At 37.9% G+C, this 11828-nt stretch overlaps 1 pseudogene across 1 annotated transcript; it reads left to right on the top strand.

Annotated features, from left to right (window-relative positions):
• The first annotated feature begins 8735 nt into the window (after positions 1-8735).
• On the top strand, positions 8736-9582 carry LOC105511490 (annotated as a pseudogene). The gene has a single exon (XR_001001721.1). The product of XR_001001721.1 is annotated as a 40S ribosomal protein S3a-like (transcript).
• The last annotated feature ends 2246 nt before the right edge of the window (positions 9583-11828 follow it).

Genomic DNA, 11828 nt, shown 5'->3' on the forward strand with positions numbered 1-11828 from the left:
TTTTTTCCTGGTTATAATCATGCAGTTCAATAAATCCAATGAAGTTTGGCGTGGTGATGATCAGAGGCGCTGGATCTCAGACACATTCCCAGTTATTTCAGGACTTTTGGAGTTGAACTAATACATGAAAAGCTGGTGTGACTTTCCACAGAGATGATGCATCCTTAAAGTCTTAAGGATTTTTAAAACCCCTTTGAGCTGTCAGGGGCACCTTAAAATAAACGTAGGTACTCTCTCGCTTAATCCCATTAATTATTCATGTCTTACTTTCCATTCAAACTACTCATCTCCCAAGTACTCCGTAAGTTTGTTGTTTTTTTTTTTTTCCTGGTTATAATCATGCAGTTCAATAAATCCAATGAAGTTTGCAGTGCTGATGATCAGAGGCCCAAATCCTTTCAGTTCTGCCTAGGAAGGGATTAGAAGGTTTAACCTTTTCCTTCTACACTGAACCAGTATCAGAAAAAAATGTAAGAACTAACTTAGGAAAAAGCACCAAGGAAGAGGTGCTGTCAGTCAGCGTCCCATGGGATACCCAGCCAATGTGTCCCTGGATATTTTGTGAGGGGACATGTCCCTATGGTGTCTCTGAACATTCCCAAGTATCCTAAAGTGTACTTAGGGAACTGACATTGTTTAATCAATTTCTATAGATAGATTGATAGATAGGACTCTTTATACACACAGATATATATCAATATATGTACATATACACATACATACATCTACACATGTATACAGATATGCATATTAATCTATGTATGCACATGTGTGTGTGTGTGTATGTGTTCTTACAGGCCTTTTCAAAATAATGCATACCATAATGTTAATCACCATGTAGAATAGAATTTAGGGATGTTGGTTTTCCAATAACCAAAGATAAGGGATGTAAGCAGGTAGAATCTGTTCTAATATTTTAGAATATTAATGTGGGTATGGGAAATTGTCCTTGTTTTCCTTTGTGATTTTTATTCTTAGGCCCATTAATTGGCAAAGCAGATGAAGGCTGGATGTACCTCCTGGAAAGTGTCTGGATGGGAAAGGGGACATCCTCACCAAAAGCTCCAGGTTTAAAACTGTAGCTGGGCACCCCATCAATGAGTCAGTCACCCTGAGGAGCACTGAAATAAAATGTTTGCTCTACATGTCTCATAGACATCAGGACCAACCATGTCCTTAAAGTATGCATTCAAATACTTGAATGCATGCTTCAGCTGAAATTTTCTTGTTCTGAGGGGTTTTGCTTTTTCTGTTACAGTAGCCAAATTTTGGTGCTTTCTGTAGCAAAGAAGGCTAAATAAATGCCCACAAGAATGAGCAGCATAGCCAGTAAACATCAGTAAAGAAGATGGTGAAAGCTGAGAGGGCTGGAGTCTGGGACATGGAGTGCGCTCATCCATGCGGAAAGGGGCAGAACTCAGCTCCAGCAATTGTGGACATTTGTGGGTATAGATTCAATATTTACAGGTTATTCTATTTTATAAGAGAGGCTAGAAAATACCAATTTTAATACCAAGAAACCATCTAGGCTGCATTAGGTCTCAAGCAGCACACCAGCTTGAGATCTTTTCTGTCTAGGGCTACTCTTTGGCTAACCAGTCAGTACCGCGCAACCAACAGGCTAGCACAATAAGCGGCATGACCATTCCCTCTCTCTCCCCCATACCCTCAAATGCACTATTTTGTTTTAGCAATGTTACATTACCAAATGGTCATTTGGGAGAATAAATTCAAATACAGTTAGAGATAACTCATCTGATTCTGCAGTGAACTTGATCAAATTTAACAAATATTAATCGTTTGCCGACTGTTTAGCAGATTCTATGCGGGGCCCAATGACACGTTAAAGCATTCTTCCTTTTCTCCATAACTAGCACTGACCCCAGACCCAGGTAAGAGGGCCCCGCCTGGTCCTGTACACAGGCCAGCACTGCTTACACTTTGTGTGCACCCAGATGTCCCAGGGGTCTTGTTAAAATGCTGATTCTGATTTAGGAGGCCTGAGGTGGGGTCTGAGATTTTGCCTTTCTAACGAGCTCCAGAGCGATGCAGATACTGCTGGGGTCCAGCTGCATTTTGAGTAGCAAGGCTTAGAGACTCAGCTCTGGCTGCTTCTAGCTGTGCCCTGCTGATGGGGTGAGGAGTCTTGAGGGTCAAAGGGTAGTGCCCATACGGAGGCCATGCCCTCCACCTTCTTGGCCTCACTCTGGGTTCTGGGACCCTGAGATTCCCTTCTTGAATGGCTCCCAGCCCTCAATCAGGACCTGCATGGACCTCTTTTGTGGACCATCCTTCCCGAGGTTCACCCGTCAGCTGAAGCATTGGCATAGCTGTATATGGGAGGGGCAGAAGCAGCTTGGCCTGAGGCCCGAGGCATCCACATACTTGTGCATAGTGTCCAGCAATCAGTTGACCAAGTTCTGCAGGTGATTCTGCTGCACACTCAAGTTGAGAGCCACCTATGTAGACAAAGCAGGACCAACGGTAAATATCAGTTGCTTGGAATAATCCCAAATAATCTGAGATCAGTAACCTAGGAGTAGTGTCATTTCTCTTCCTCTGACAACATTGCAAGAAAGCCTCCCCTCTCTTTCCTGTTAGCTCTACTACTAGGTTTTGAGTTTGGACAAGACAGCTCCCCTCTCCAAGCTTCCAAGTTTTTGGCCACAAAGTAAGAGCTGGGCTATCAATCGTGAGCATATTGCCAGAGTCTCTTGTAGACTGTAAAGTCAGTGAATCTGAATAGATCTCCCTTAAAATCTATGACATGTCTTCAGCTTCACTTATTCACATTAAAATCTCTCTGATTAGTGTCATAAACTTTTCTCTTTGAGCACACCCTGGGTGGGATAAGGGGCAAAGAGCTGCATGGGACAGCACTTCTCAAATGCTGACATGCATACGAATGGGGATCTTGTTAACATGCAGATTCTGATACAGGAGGTCTGGGGTGGGCCCTGAGAGTCTGCATTCATAGCAGGCTCCCAGGTGATGCCAGGCTGTTGGTCTGGGAGCAGACTTCGGTAGCAAGTGTGGCAAGCAAACGGTGGCAACACGTTTGATCAGATTGCTTCCCTTTGAAGACCTTTGATAAATCTGAGAGAAAAACAGTGTTTTATGGAGGCAGAGAAAAGAGGAGGAATTAACTGATAACAGGGTACACAAAAGTATATCTTTTGTTAGGTAATCAGTGAACTGTGACTATTCATAAGAGAGAGCAGTGGGGACTGTAGCAAACTGGAAAGAATGGGCCTCAGTGAGGGAGTGGGTGCCACTCAGCTCTAGCACCTTGGCACCATGAAGCCACATGACCCATAGTGCCAGATCTTCCAGCTTTATGAGATAACCCAGACACTGAATTCTATGAATTTTTTTACTTTTTATACGTCAATTAATTCACATCAAACTAACTGGCCAACTAAAAACCAACTAATATCATGTGAGCCAAACAGAACGTGTATGAAGACAAAACGGCATGTGAGTGAACAAATTCTAGATGGGAAAGAAGTCCTTCCTGGGCCCTGGAGGTTAGTAAGGTAGGGAGAGGACACTTCCTGAGTATAATAGGGGTTGGGTAATAAAAAGAAAGTGGGAGAGCTTGGAAGACAAACATGGCTACTTCCAAACATGTTGCCTACTTAGTCCATCTCTCCCTCCCAGGGATGATGCAGAATTTCTCCCTCTGGAGCTTGAGGTAGGAGGAAATAAAGAACAAGGGGCTCACAGCCGAATCTGGATTATGAGTGATGTGTTTCTACTCGGGTAGGGAGGGGACCCAGGCCCCTGTCTCCCTTGTGGTAGCACTGCTGTCCGATGACCCTTGGGGTGTGTTTTCTCTACCCATCTGCTGAACTGGCCCTGTCTTCTTCATGGGGGACTCTGTGGACACAGGATGTTTAGGTCCCTGTAGGTAGCCTTGCGGATGGTAAGATTCCAGAGAGCAACCCCGAGGGCAAGTTGGATAAAATGAGTTGGAGAGACTTCATCTAGTCCACTCTCATTTTGTGATAATCTGAATCTCATTGAAGGCCTAGATGGAAAGCAAATTCTGGAGGCCAGGTTTTGGCGTTCCCTTCAACTTCACCTCTAGGTTACCGGGAGAACTAAATGCGAGCGTGTGTGAAACATGCTTTGTAAACTATAAAGCACCACAAATATATCAGTGATTATTAGGAGGTAGCAGGAATTCAGAAAGCCTCAGTTAGTATCCCAGTTCTTACTAACTCTGTAAACATAGTCAAGTGACTCAACTTTGCCAAACTTGTCTCTCCACCTGTAAAATGGGGTGCATAAAGCCTATCTTATCTCTGTAAAGATTAAATGAAATAGTGCATATAAACTACTCAATATTTCATCTGACCCAAAATGGTGGCCGCTCAATAAACTAGCTAATATTATAGTTATTATTTCTAATATATGCAAATACTTCATTTCATTTTATACTTTTAAATGCTTTTTAAACTTATGCAAGTACTTTTCAAGTCAAAAATCAGAAAATACTGATAAATAAAAGAAAATGAAAATCAGCTATGATCCCCACATCTGGAAGTTAATCACTGATAATGACTCTGGACACTCTTCTAGACTTTCAAATACACATTCTACTTGTAAAGATATAATTGCAGTGTTTTACAGCTTGACTTAGCAACATATTATGAGAAAATTTCCACATCAATAGTTACATTTTTATGTCATTTAAAAGAACTCTAGACTCTTCCACTTCTGGGGAGATGGAGTAGATAAAATTTTCCTTATTCCTTCCTCTGAGTACAACTTGAAACCTTGAGCATTATGTATAAAACACATATAAGAAGACTGAAAAGTGGATAGAAAAAGGCTGACTGGATAGAGACTTCAGGACCTAAACAATGACTCACTGATGAATTTCCTGGTTATTTTGTTGTTGTTTTAACCTTATATATCCCAATGTTAGAGCTGAAGAAGCTGACAACCTGGAAATTCTAAGGGGCACAGACCAAAAAAAAAAAAGTAAAGAAAAAAAAAAAAGCAAAACAAAGCAAAACAAAACAAAAACTTATCTTTCTAGTAAAGTTTCAGTAAAGGGGCAGCCTAGCAAGGTAGAATATATTTACGTGATAATTATTACACTCTGGCCAAACACCGCAGGATAAACTGTGGACCAGTCCTACGCATGCTAGCAAAGCCTGTAATGAGGTGCTTCAACACCCACACACAGGAGCAGTATTAGAGAAGGTCAAATAGGGAGCCAAGACTCTCAGCTTTTCCTGATATCAAGTTCTCCTTCTACCCCAACATCACGATGTTAGCGGGGAGCAACATCTTACTGCCCAGTAGTAAGGATAAGATTCCTTCCACGGGGAGTGATTGAATGGGGAACTTGGACTTCTACCATCATGGGAAATAATAAAGTAGTATCCCTCCTCTTCCTGCTGGAGTGATGTCAGAGAAAGCTAACTAAGGTAGAAGTCTTAAATAAGATCTAGAGGTTCTTAATGATATAAATATGTGCAGGATTCAAACAAAAATCACTTGTCATACCAAGAACCAGGTAGGTCTCAAACTGAATGAAAAGACCATCAATAGAGGTGAACACAGAAATGGCAGAGATGTCAGAATAATTTGACAAACATTTTAAAGCAGTCTTCATAAAAATGCTTCCATGAGCAATTATGAACTCACTGGAAGCCAATTTAAAAATAGTAAGCCTCAGAAAAGAAACAGAAAATCTCAGTAAAGAATTAGAGGATATGAAGAAGAACCAAATGAGAGTTTTAGAACTGAAAAATACAATAACCAGAATAAGAAGCTCAGTGGATGAGCTCCACAGCAGAAAGAAGGAAACAAAGGAAAGGATCAGTGAACTCAAAGAAAGAACAATTGCAATTTTACCAAATTTAAGCAGCAGAAAGAAAATAGACTGAAAAAAAAAATGAATAGAGGCTCAGAGACCATGAACTGTAACAAAAGATCTAATGTTGTGTTACTAAAATCTTGAAGGAAGAAGAAAAGGGGGTGGGACTGAAAAAGTACTTGAAAAAATAATGGCTAAAAATTTCCAAGCTTTGGCAAGAAACAGAAACCAACAGATTCAAGAAGTGGAGCAAATCTCCAACAGGATAAACCAAAGAAATCTACACCAAGCCAAGTCATAATTAAGCGTCTAAAAACTAAAAACAAAGAAAAAATCTTGCAAGGAGTCATAAAAAAAAAAAAAAGAAAAGAAAAAGATGCCTTGCTTCCAAGAAAAAAAACAATTAGAATGACAACAGATTTCTCATCAGAAACCTTGAAGGCCAGAAGAAAGTGGCACGGTATTTTTCAGGTGCTGCAAGAAGAAATCAAGACATTCCAGACAAAGGAAAGTTAAGTGAACTTGTTGCCAGCAGATCTACCCTAAAAGAGTAGCTAAAGGAAATGCTGCAAACAGAAAGGTCATGATAAAAGAAGGAACCTCAGAACATTAGGAAAGAAGAACGAACAGAATAAGCAAAAATAGAGCTAAATACAATAGGTTTTCTTTGTTTTGAGTTTTCCAAATTATGTTTGATGATTGAAAAAAAATTGTAACACTATCTGATGTGGTTCTAAATGTGGTGGAAAAAAATTCAAGGTAATTATTTTATAAATGGGGGGAGGGTATAGAGGTTAAGTGAATAAGATTTTTATATTTCAACCAAACTGGTAAAATGTTATCACTAGTAGACTGTGATATGTTATGGATGTATAATACAGTAATCAGTACAAATCTATACAAAGAAATATACTCAAAAACATAGATGAATTAAAGTGGAATTCTATAGTGTTCAAGAAAATAGCAGTGAAAACAGAATAAGCTGAAAACAAAAAATTATATCGTAGACTTAAGCTCTAATATATTAATGTATAAATTCAATGTAAAGGATCATAAAATATTAATTAAAAGACAAAAACTGACAGAGCGAATCAAAAAGCATGACCCAGCGGTCTGCTAACTAAAAGCAATTCACTTCAAATATAATGTTATTGGCAAGTTGGAAGTAAAAAAATTGAAAAAGATATGATACATTTATCAATCAAAGGAACACACAAGTGGCTATATTAATTTCAGATAAAGTAGAAATCAGAATAAAGAAAATTGTCAGACAGAGAGGGACATTATACAATGATGAAAGGATAAATCTAATGAGATATAACAATTCTAAATGTATAACAAACAACAGATCTGAAAATATGCAAAGCCAAAACTGATAGCAATTAAAGGAGAAATAGACAAATTCATAAATAGGTGAATGTTTCATCTTTCTCTTAATAATTGATAGAACAATTGATAGGAAATTAGCAACAATATAGAAGACTCAACAACACTATCAATCAAAAGAATGAAATCAACATTTATAGAGCACTCCACTCAACAACAGCAGAATAGGTACTCTTTCTAAGTGCCCTTGGAACAGCCATCAAAATAGATTATACTCTGGGTCATGAAACAAACCTCAACACATTTAAAACGACTGAAATCTTGCAAAATGTGTTCTCCAATCACTATGAAATCAAGCTAGAAATCAATAACATAAAGATAACATAAAAATCTCCAAGCCCTTGGAAACTAAACAACACAATTATTCTAAATAATCCATGGATCAAAGTCAAAGTCTCAAGAGTAATAAATAATACATTGAACTGAATGAAAATAAAATTATATCATATCATACCGTAATTTGTGGGATACAGAGAAATCATTGTTGAGAGGGAAATTTATATTACTAAATCCGAATATTAGAAAAGAGGAAAAGTCTCTAATCAATAATATAAGCTTCCACCTCAAGAACCTAAAAAAGAAGAGCAAACTTAAAACCAAAGCAGGCAAAAAGATGGAAATAAAAAAATAAAAATGATAAGAATAGAAATCAATGAAATAGAAACAGAAAATAGAAAAAACAATGAAATAAAGACTTGGTTCTTTGAAAAGATCAATAAAATGGATAAATCTGTAGCAAGAAAAAACATTACACATTACCAATATCAGGAGATATCACTACAAACCCTGAAGGCATTCAGAGGATAATAAGAGAGTACTATGAACAACTCTACACGCATAAATTTCACAAGAAGATGAAGTGACTCGCATTCTTGAAAAATACAAACTATCACGACTCATCCCGTATGAAATAGGTAATTTCAGTAGGCCTGTGACTGTTAAGAAAATGGAATTCATAATTTTAAAACTCCCATAAAAAACTCTTGGCCTATATGTTTTCACTAGAGAATTCTACCAAATATTTAAAGAAAAATTAGTACCAATTTTACATAATCTCTCTGAGCAGATACAATAGGGACAGCTTTCCAATTTATTTTATGAGGCTGATATTACTTTGATACCAAAACCAAAGACAGTACAAAAAAAGTATAGACTCTTGTGAATGTGGGTACAAAAGTACTTAACAAAATATTAGAAAATAGAATTTAGAAAAACATACAAAGAATTATACCAACATGGTCAAATGACCTTTGTTCCAGCAATGCAAGATTGGTTCAATATTCAAAAAGCAATCAATGTAATCCACCATTTTACAAGCTAAATAAGAAAAATACCTTAACAATAGATACAGAGAATCATTTGAGAAAATTCAACACCCATTTATGACAAAACTTATAGAAAAGTAGAAATAGAGGAAATTTCCTCAACTTAATAAAAAACATTTATTTTTAAGTCCCTAGAGTTAAAATTATGCTTAGTTGTGAAAGACTTGCCTTTTGGCTCTCTGACCAGCACCATGGCAGTTGGCAAAAACAAGCGCCTTACGAAAGGTGGCAAAAAGGGAGCCAAGAAGAAAGTGGTTGATCCATTTTTAAAGAAATATTGGTATGATGTGAAAGCACCTGCTACGTTCAGTATAAGAAATATTGGAAAGACACTTATCACCAGGACCCAAGGAACCAAAATTGCATCTGATGGTCTCAAGGGTCATGTGTTTGAAGTGAGTCTTGCTGATGTGCAGAATGATTAAGTTGCATTTAGAAAATTCAAGCTGATTACTGAAGATGTTCAGGGTAAAAACTGCCTGACTAACTTCCATGCCATGGATCTTACCTGTGACAAGATGTGTTCCATGGTCAAAAAATGGCAGACAATGACTGAAGCTCATGTTGATGTCAAGACTACCGATGGTTACTTGCTTCATCTGTTCTGTGTTGGTTTTACTGAAAAATGCAACAATCAGATACATAAGACCTCTTATGCTCAGCACCAGCGGGTCCGCCAAATCCGGGAGATGATGATGGAAGTCATGATCCGAGAGGTGCAGACAAATGACTTGAAAGAAGTGGTCAATAAATTGATTCCAGATAGCATTGGGAAAGACACAGAAAAGGCTTGCCAATCTGTTTATCCTCTCCATGAAGTCTTCGTTAGGAAAGTAAAAGTGCTGAAGAAGCCCAAGTTTGAACTGGGAAAGCTCATGGAGCTTCATGGTGAAGGCAGTAGTTCTGGAAAAGCCACTGGGGATGAGACAGGTGCTAAAGTTGAATGAGCTGATGGATATGAACCACCAGCCCAAGAATCTGTTTAAAGTTCAGACTTCAAATAGTGGCAAATAAAAAGTGCTATTTGTGAGAAAAAAAAAAAAATGACTTAATGCCTGCTCTCTAAAACTGGGGCTATAATAAGGATGTCAACTCTCGCCACTTTTATTCCAGGTAGTGCTGAAAGTTCTAGTTATTGCAATGAGACAAGAAAAGGAAAAGACATACAAATTAGAAAGGAACAAATAAAACTGTTCCTGTTTGCAGATGACATAATTGTCTATGCAGAAAATTTCAAGAAATACACAAACAAAATAGATCAAAACTGTTTTGTTTGTAACTAATAAGTGAGTTCAGCGAGGTCACTGAGTGCAGATCAACACAAACAAATCAACTGCATTTCTATATGTTAGCAGTAAGCATGTTGAAATGGAAATTTAAAATACAATACCATTTACAATCACTCAAAAAACACAAATGCTTGGATATAAATCTAAGAAAACATGTATATTACTTATATCCTAAAGACTACACAATGATAATGAAAGTTTAGAAAGTTCCAAATAAAGAGCGAGACATACTATGTTCATGGATTGGGAGATTCATCATAGTAAAATAGTCATTTCTCCCTAAATTGATATACAGGTTTTTTGCAATTCCTATAAAATCCTAGCAAGGATTTTTTTGTGTGTACACAGACAAAATTATTCTAAAATTTAGCTGGAAGGGCAAAGGAACTAGAATGACTAAGACAATCTTGGAAAAGAAAATAAAGTTGGAGAATCAGTCTACCTAATTTCAAGACTTATTATATAAGAATTCTACAGATTTCAAGACTGTGTAGTATTGGTAGAGGGGCAGACATATTCGTCAATGGGACAGAATAAAGAACTCAAAAACAGACCCAGTATGGTCATCTGATATTTGAGAAACATGCAAAGATAATTCAATGGAAGAAGAATAGCCACTTCAATAAGCAGTGCTGGAACAATGGACACAAAATGAACTTTGACCTATGTCTTACACCTTATGCAAAAATTAATTCAAAATTAAATGTGGACTCACATGTAAAACATAAAACCATAAAACTTTTGTTTAAAAAACAGGATAGGCCTGGTGTGGTGGCTCACGCCTGTACTCCTAGCACTTTGAGAGGCCAAGTGGGTGGATCACCAGGTCAGGAATTCAAGACCAGCTTGGCCAAGATGTTGAAACCCCAACTGTACTAAAACCTACAAAAATTAGCCAGACATGGTGGCAGGTGCCTGTAATCCTAGCTACTCAGGAGGCTGAAGCAGGAGAATTGCTTGAACCTGGGTGGCAGAGTTTGCAGTGAGCTGAGATCGCACCACCGCACTCCAGCGGGGACAACAGAGTGAGACTCTATCTCAAAAAACAACAAAAAACAAACAAACAAAAAGGATATTGGGAAGTTGAGGTGGGTGGATCACCTGAGGTCAGAAGTTTTGAGATCAGCCCAGCCAACATGGTGAAACCCTGTCTCTACTTAAAAAAATAATAATAATAAAATAAAATAAATAATTAGTTAAGCGTGGTGACGCAAGCCTGTAATCCCAGCTAATTGGGAGGCTAAGGCAGGAGAATCGCTCGATCCCGGGAGGTGGAGGTTACAGCGAGCTGAGATTGCACCATTGCACTCCAGCCTGGGTGATGGAGAGAGATTCTGCCTTAAAAAAACCCACAAAAAAACAGGATAGTTTTTCTGGGTCTAGGGCTAGGTAAGATACTCTTAGACTTGACACCAAAAACTTAATTCATAAAATGAAAAAATAAATTGTGCTTTAAAATTAAAAACGTCTGTTCTGTGACTCTGTTAATAAGAAAAAAAAACAAGTTACGGAGTGAAAGAAAATATTTATAAGCCACACATCTGACAGAGGGCTGGTATGCAGAATGTATAAAAAACTATCAAAACTCAACAAGGGAATGACCTGATTAGAAAATGGACAAAAGACATAAAAAAAACTTCACCAGAGAAGATATACAGATGGCAAAGAAGCACATCAAAGGTGTTCAACTTCATTAGCCATTAAGGGATGCAAATTAAAACCTCGCGAAATAGCACTACTCACTGTCAGAAGAGCTGAAATAAAAATTGGTGTCAACACCAAATTCTGATGAGAATGCAGAGAAAATGGAGCATTCATATATTGTTGGTGAGAATGTAAAATGGTACAGCCACTCTGGATACAAGCTGGCTGGCCATTCCTAAAAAACTAAACCTGAAACCACCACCATACAACCTAGCAATTCACTCCTGTGCATTTATCCCAGAGAAATGAAGACCTATGTTCCCACAAATCCTGCAAATGAATGATTAGGGT

The sequence above is a fragment of the Colobus angolensis genome, unplaced genomic scaffold (assembly GCF_000951035.1).
Source record: "Colobus angolensis palliatus isolate OR3802 unplaced genomic scaffold, Cang.pa_1.0 Scaffold20, whole genome shotgun sequence".
Lineage (NCBI taxonomy): Eukaryota > Metazoa > Chordata > Mammalia > Primates > Cercopithecidae > Colobus > Colobus angolensis.